Here is an 8,475-nt window from a genome sequence, read left to right as displayed (position 1 = left end):
AACCTAACCCCTAACCACAACACCAACCCCAACCCCAACCCTAACCCTAAACCTAACCCTAACCCTAACCCTAACCCTAACCCTAAACCTAACCCTAACCCTAACCCTAACCCTATGATGCATTTCCAGGCAGAGCCTCAAAACGAGGGATCAGGGCCTTTATCCAGAGCCGACTGGGATGTGTAGAGAGAAGAAAAAGGTACAACGTAAAAGCTGAGAGGAAACTTTTATTCGGGGATCTTACTGAGGACTACAGACACGGCGACAGCCACTCACAAAGTGCTATGGAAAGGTTTTGAGTTAGTACGGGAGGAAGGAGCCAGGCCATGTAGGAGTTTTCGTTGAATACAAGAGGAAAAAATAGAAACATGTCGGGGAACACCGAAAGATTGCTGCTAATCACAAAGACAAAAAACAAAACAATGAAATAAACACAGCACCATCACCAGCACCACCACGAACAACAACAACAACAACACCTCACCCAGAACATCTCAAGTCAGAGATCTGAGCGCTTTTCTAATCATGGGAAGACACAAGAGTCTTGGTCCGTTGAAATCATTCCTAGGTATGCATCTGAACTTTCCAGGGCTACTATCCTGCTTTTCTCCATCTTGAATTGCCCTCGGGGGCCACCCTTGGGGACAGAGGCAGTGTGTGAGTGCTGATGGCAGGGCCACAACCTTTGTTTACTGAAGAGGCTGGTGACATTTTGTGTCCGCAGATGCAAAGCAAAGCAGGCGGTCACCGTGGCGTGAGTGTTTAAGGATGCCATGCCCATATGCCACCCAGAGCCTGGCGCGAGACCAATGTGGAAGGTGATCGTGAGGCTCCTTACAGTTTCCTCAACGTTTCCTTTCTTTGCTCCTCTAAAGTCTTCCCAGGTGTGTAGAGCGAGCAGGAGGGAGCTCCAAGGGAAAGCACATCCACGTCCCAGGGATTTCGCACACGCTGAAGTACCTGAAGGACTCTTAGAATTGAGGAGTGGAGTGTCTGTTTGGGACATTCTTGTAGGCCAAGCTGTCCCAGGAAGTAGGCCCACCTTTGAAATTGGTGAGAAAAAACAAACACACGAAAACATCCCGCGACCACAAAAGTCAACACCTTCCTGCCGGGTAGGGCCTAAGGGGGATCTTTCCCAGGCATGAAACATCAGGGCGCATCGGACACTGATTTGGGGAAAATGCAGGGAGGGAGGAGGGCAGGGATTGGGGGCAGCGAGTGGTGGAACCCCTACTCTCAGCATCGCCTCACACCTTTGCCTGTGTTCGCCAGGGCTTAATGTTACTGAAATCACTCGGGCTCGCACACGCACGCCCCCACCACCCCGCACATGGTCACATTCAGGGCAGCACGCCTGCGCAGGCCCCCGCACTGGTACCCACTCTGCCCGTCTCCTTGGGCCCGACGGTTGCCCTCCCTTCCTTGTTCCCTGTTCTTCCTCCTTGCCCTTTTCTGTTGCTATTTGCACTTCCCAGTTGGGCACTACAGCATCGCCAAAGAGGCCTCTCCCTGGACAAGGTTCTGCCCCTTGCCTGAGTGGCTGAGACTTATCCCTGGCTGACGGCTCTTCCCTCAGGAAGCCCCAGGAGGCTTCGGCCGGTTCCATCTGCCAACTTGGGACACAGTGTGCCCTGGGGATCGCCTTCATGCTTCACCTCCATTATGGTTCTTTCTTTGGATTTCTGTTTGTCCTCCGCTTTCGGCTCCTGCCTTCCCCTCAATGCCTTACTTTCAGTTCTTCCCTCTGGACCAAAGGCACGGTTGGGAGCGTGCCTGGGAAGCTCAACATGGCCAATACATGTACTTTCCCTGTGCAAGGGAAAATGCCCCCGTGGACTAGGAGAGTAAGGGGCATTCCCTCACAGCCATCCCTTAATTGCCATCGGGGATTACCTCACCCCTCTCCTGTCCCTTACCTCCCCTTATTAACCTAGAGTTCCCAGCGTTCTACCTAACCTTTCCGTGCCCTGAGTGCATCCCGAGGCTCTTTGGCCCTTTGCAGTGTACCCATGACATACTCAGGGTGTCAGAGGTGGCTCTACCTCTCCTTTTGCCTTCTGTAGGCCCGGCGGGCCTACTGCTGAGTCGGAGCCCTTGATGGCACTCAGGAGGGACCCCCACCCCGCCCCCGCCGCCATGCCCAGGTCAAGGGGCTGCCTGGTGGCCTGTCCTTTGGTCTGCCGGCAGCTTGTGTCTCCCTGTCACTCCCCTGTGCATGTTGCAAAAGATACACAGTGAAGCGCCCCTGCACTGGATCCACGGCAACGCTCGTGGTTGTCGTGGCGACGGTGGTGGTGATGGTGATGGTGGTGGTGGTGGTGGTGGTCAGTTACTGCTTCCCTCTATTCCTTTCAGTGTCTATTCTGAGCTGGCCTAGTGTCCTCAGCGTCCTCCTCGCACGTCTGCTCTTTGGTTAAGGGGGAGGCACAAGTGTAGGAGAAGGCAGTCGTGTGGTTCACTTCGGACTCTTCCCCTTCCTCCTCGACATCTTTTCCCTTCTCCAGCGGTGGAGGGCATTGTCACCCTCCGGGAGAACCCAGAAAACTAAACATCAACAAAACCAAACAAGATCTAGGAGTCACTTCGCAGTGAAACAGCATGACGAACTCGAGGCTTGCAAAATTATCTCTTGACTTTCTATTCCGTGAAGTTGTTCTCCTTATGGAAGCCCTTCAAGTCCAAACGTGAGCCAGCAGGAGCCTCCTCAAGTTGCACCCTGCTTGCCCTTGGTTCCCAATCCAATGGCGTGATTCGAACAGTGTAGATTTCACTGTATTACTTACGAGCGGTCGCCTCCCTGTCCACAAGCCCAGGCATGTTGGTGCTGGCCGCCGCTCAGAAGACCAGGCAATCAAGAACCCACAGCCGGATACCCACGGCAACACATGCCCACGGGCAGGCAAGCACCTTAGACAGGTGGGAGAGCATGGGCTCGAGTACACACACACACACACACACACACACAGACAAACACACACACACACACACACACCCTATCTTCCTACCCCGCCACACACAGCACACCCTCACACAACCACAAACATACTGACACACGCTGTCACCTGTGCTTTCCTATATACCCTCGCACCTGTCTCCCCCCCACCCCAACCCCACCCCCTGACCGCAGCAAGTACTCTGACAATGGCTGAAACACGCATTCCCAGAGGGGCTCTCAAAAAGGGACACGCAGCCATTCTGTGTTCCAGGTGATAGTCGTCGGTCAGCAGGTGGGCCCAAGCTGCCAGTGTAAACCTGAAACGTCCCTTGTTTAGCCAGATAAATGGGGTCTCCAAGTGGGAGCAGAGTCTGTGCCCATCCCCAAGAGAAGCAAGGCCCTGTGTGGGGCTCTGTGACTGGCGATGTTTGTTAGCCTCGCAAGGTTCCTGTGTGAGGGCAAGGCCAGCCTGCCCAGAGTCAGTCCTTGGCACCCCATGTCGGGGCCGCCTCCGGGTTGGGCCAGCCACTTCTGGCTGCACTGTTGGGCCAGCCCGAGGTGGTGGCCTCAAGCCGAAGCTCCAGGCCTTGAAAGGGAAGCGGAGTCCTGCAACAAAGTGACTTGCAAGCCAGCGAGGTTTTCGCCACCAGTAAGGTGGCTGCCACCTGGTCCAGGAGAAATCCTGTGATTTAGACACTCAGCCAATGTCACCCAGCCAGGTCGCTTGGTGTATCCTTTGCCTTTTCCTTCTCCCAAGAGCAGGAGTCAAGAAAAAGGGGGTTGGAGGAAAGGAAGTGGAAAGGACTGCAGGGGGTCCAGCCTCGTGCCCAGTGGTCCTTTCGTCCTGTGCATTTGGTGGTCCATGTGGGTGCCGGTGGGTGGTTGCTTTCTTTCCTTTTCTCTCCTCCTTCGTGGGACTGTCTGTGTTGGTTTGGTTTTGCTTTTGGTTTTACATTAGAAGGGGAGGAGAACCCAGGCCTGACGATGTAGTGGGGGCAGGGTTAGGCGCTTAGTTGGCCTTGATGGAGCTATACTGCCACCAAGCGGAGATGGTTTCGCTCAAAGCCAGTTACCAGGTCTCAAGGGATGGAGACAGCCACGGGGCTGGAAGCAAGTGGCCCAGTGGGGACGGCGCGGCGTGCGGCTGGGGTGGGTGTGTTGTCCTGAGGGTGCACATGGGCAATGGGCTCCGGGCCGTGCCTTCATGTGTGCTCTCCGCGGGAGACTGGACCCTGGTTCTGCAGCTGGGCAAGGCCCTCAGAAACCCCAGGGGCAGCACGAGATGGCCGCCCCTGGGAGTGCCCGGTGCAAATGGCCCCGGCTCCAGGACCTCTAAGACCCTCAGCTTCCGGTGAGGAAGGGGGCCACGTGACCCCGGTGCGGCCGCAGGCAGGGCTCCCCGGCACTCCCCAGCAGGGACACCGGAGGAAAAGTTGCAGAGTTGCTCTGGACCCACCCCCAAAATGGCTGACGGGGGAAGCTCCGCTCCCTGGGCTGGACAGTCCGGGAACTGCCTGCTGTGTCCGGGGCCCCGAGAGCTCGGATTTTCCCCACAGGGTCGCCCTGGCGCGCACGGCGCCCTCACAGGCCTCTGAAACCCCGTGGAGGAGACCTCCTGCGCCTTGGGCAGAACCCATTCTGCCCGGCACAGCCTCGCGGTTCCCTGCGCAGGGCAGAAGACACAGCTCGGCTGCCTGGCCTTTCCACATAACGCATTCCGCTGGATGGCACTGTGGCTCCAGAAATGGCAGTCTCCCCTTTCCCTACCCCCACCGAGCCTTCCGCGCGTGCCTTTAACTTCCAAACAGTGAACGGTGTGTAGTGGTGGCTGTGAAACTATTAGATCACCTTCCTCGTCCTCGTCCTGGTCCTCGTCCTCGTCCTCCTCCACCTCCTCGTCCTCCTCCACCTCCTTGTCCTCCTCCTCCTCCTCCTCCTTCTCCCCATCATCATCATCATCATTATCATCATCATCAACAGCAGCAGCAGCAGCAGCCACAGAGGCACCAATATCCCATTATCCTCATCCCCATCCATAGTCCAGCTCACCGACCACCCATGTCACCTTCAGCTGGGCTCTTCACCAACTTGGCCACTTTCCACCAAACCCGCAAGTGTAGCTAGGCAGTTCTTGATTCCCTTGATGCCCTGGTTCACAGTGAACACCGCTGTCGACGACACTGCAGAGATCCCACCAGTGAGCTTGCAGTTTCTTCTTTGTATCTTCTGACTCCTGTCCTGTGGCTTGTCTGCACCGCATCCCTTCCTAGGGAGCAACCTCTGTTCTGCTCAGGTTGAGTGCTTCACTGGGACAAAGCTCCTGTGGGTCAGTGGCACACACATCCCGGGAAGGTTCCGAAGGTTGTGAACCCTTCTTTACATGAATCACAAGGCTCCGGAGGTGACCACCGCGCTGCATCCCTGCGTGGAAACCCCGAGCATCCTTTGTGCGCAGGGGTGGGGCTTTTGGGGATGGCATGGGTCGCACCGGTGGGCCTACTTGGGGAAGGCCACTTGGCCTCGACTACATTTGTCCACAAGTTCGCTACCACCGGGGTCTTTCTTCCCGCAGGCCTCGCTAGCCAGGCTCTCAGGCTTCAGTTCTGCGCCAGAAGCCCGTCCACATGTCATGCTCAATTCTTTCCAGGTGCCCCTGTGAATTTTTATCCTTTGGGAGAAGGTGGAATACAGGGCGGAGGGGGAGGGGAAGTGGGTCTTGGGGTTTGGAGGGTCATGTGGAAGAAGGGAGCTTTTTGGCTTGCTTTGGCATGGAGATCTCTCTGCTTCTCGACCTAACCTCTGACACTGGCTTAGTGTTCTCCCTGGAAGACCCGTGAGATCTTGCAGGGGAAATTATGGATCCCCGGTAAACACGCACAGACACACACACACACACACACACACACTCTCACACACACACTCACACACACACGGACACGCACATGCACACATCTCAGAAACCACTTCTGAAGAACCACTCAACACCTTACTCGAAGGCTTCCCCTAACCCGTACCCTAATCCCAAGCCGTACGCTAACACTAACCCGTACCCTAACACTTACGCTAACCTTAAACCGTTGTCGTACCGTAACCTGTACCCTAAACCCGTTCCCTAACCCTAACCCTAACCCTAACCCTAAACCTTACCCGAAGCCTTACCCTAAACCGTACCCTCATCCTAACCGTTACACTAACACTAACCCGTACCCTAACACTTACGCTAACCCTAAACCGTTGTCGTACACTAACCTGTACCCTAAACCGTACCCGTTCCCTAACCCTAACCTTAACCATAACCCAAAAGCTTACCTGAAGCCTTACCCTAACCCGTACCCTAATTCTAACCCATACACTAATACTAACCCGTACTCTAACACGTACGCTAACCCTAAACCGTTGTCGTACACTAACCTGCACCCTAAACCGTACCCGTTTCCTAACCCTAACCCTAACCCTAACATTAACACTAACGCTTACCCTAATCCTTACCCTAACCCGTACCATAATCCTAATCCGTACAGTAACACTAACCCGTATCCTAACACGTACGCTAACCCTAAACCGTTGTCGTACCCTAACCTGTACCATAAACCGTACCCGTTCCCTAACCCTAACCCTAACCCTAACCATAACCCTAACTCGAACCCTAACCCTAAGCCTAACACTAACCCTAACCCTAACCCCTAACCACAACCCCAACCCCAACCCCAACCGTAACCCTAACCCTAACCCTAACCCCTAACCCTAACTAAAACCCTAACCCTACCTCTATCCCTAAACCTAAACCTAACACTAAACCTAACCCCTAACCACAACACCAACCCCAACCCCAACCCTAACCCTAAACCTAACCCTAACCCTAACCCTAACCCTAACCCTAAACCTAACCCTAACCCTAACCCTAACCCTATGATGCATTTCCAGGCAGAGCCTCAAAACGAGGGATCAGGGCCTTTATCCAGAGCCGACTGGGATGTGTAGAGAGAAGAAAAAGGTACAACGTAAAAGCTGAGAGGAAACTTTTATTCGGGGATCTTACTGAGGACTACAGACACGGCGACAGCCACTCACAAAGTGCTATGGAAAGGTTTTGAGTTAGTACGGGAGGAAGGAGCCAGGCCATGTAGGAGTTTTCGTTGAATACAAGAGGAAAAAATAGAAACATGTCGGGGAACACCGAAAGATTGCTGCTAATCACAAAGACAAAAAACAAAACAATGAAATAAACACAGCACCATCACCAGCACCACCACGAACAACAACAACAACAACACCTCACCCAGAACATCTCAAGTCAGAGATCTGAGCGCTTTTCTAATCATGGGAAGACACAAGAGTCTTGGTCCGTTGAAATCATTCCTAGGTATGCATCTGAACTTTCCAGGGCTACTATCCTGCTTTTCTCCATCTTGAATTGCCCTCGGGGGCCACCCTTGGGGACAGAGGCAGTGTGTGAGTGCTGATGGCAGGGCCACAACCTTTGTTTACTGAAGAGGCTGGTGACATTTTGTGTCCGCAGATGCAAAGCAAAGCAGGCGGTCACCGTGGCGTGAGTGTTTAAGGATGCCATGCCCATATGCCACCCAGAGCCTGGCGCGAGACCAATGTGGAAGGTGATCGTGAGGCTCCTTACAGTTTCCTCAACGTTTCCTTTCTTTGCTCCTCTAAAGTCTTCCCAGGTGTGTAGAGCGAGCAGGAGGGAGCTCCAAGGGAAAGCACATCCACGTCCCAGGGATTTCGCACACGCTGAAGTACCTGAAGGACTCTTAGAATTGAGGAGTGGAGTGTCTGTTTGGGACATTCTTGTAGGCCAAGCTGTCCCAGGAAGTAGGCCCACCTTTGAAATTGGTGAGAAAAAACAAACACACGAAAACATCCCGCGACCACAAAAGTCAACACCTTCCTGCCGGGTAGGGCCTAAGGGGGATCTTTCCCAGGCATGAAACATCAGGGCGCATCGGACACTGATTTGGGGAAAATGCAGGGAGGGAGGAGGGCAGGGATTGGGGGCAGCGAGTGGTGGAACCCCTACTCTCAGCATCGCCTCACACCTTTGCCTGTGTTCGCCAGGGCTTAATGTTACTGAAATCACTCGGGCTCGCACACGCACGCCCCCACCACCCCGCACATGGTCACATTCAGGGCAGCACGCCTGCGCAGGCCCCCGCACTGGTACCCACTCTGCCCGTCTCCTTGGGCCCGACGGTTGCCCTCCCTTCCTTGTTCCCTGTTCTTCCTCCTTGCCCTTTTCTGTTGCTATTTGCACTTCCCAGTTGGGCACTACAGCATCGCCAAAGAGGCCTCTCCCTGGACAAGGTTCTGCCCCTTGCCTGAGTGGCTGAGACTTATCCCTGGCTGACGGCTCTTCCCTCAGGAAGCCCCAGGAGGCTTCGGCCGGTTCCATCTGCCAACTTGGGACACAGTGTGCCCTGGGGATCGCCTTCATGCTTCACCTCCATTATGGTTCTTTCTTTGGATTTCTGTTTGTCCTCCGCTTTCGGCTCCTGCCTTCCCCTCAATGCCTTACTTTCAGTTCT

Source organism: Delphinapterus leucas, chromosome X (assembly GCF_059928025.1).
Source record: "Delphinapterus leucas isolate spDelLeu-1000000601 "Yukka" chromosome X, BTC_Dleu_Yukka2, whole genome shotgun sequence".
NCBI lineage: Eukaryota > Metazoa > Chordata > Mammalia > Artiodactyla > Monodontidae > Delphinapterus > Delphinapterus leucas.
Note: the sequence above shows the minus strand (reverse complement) of the source record.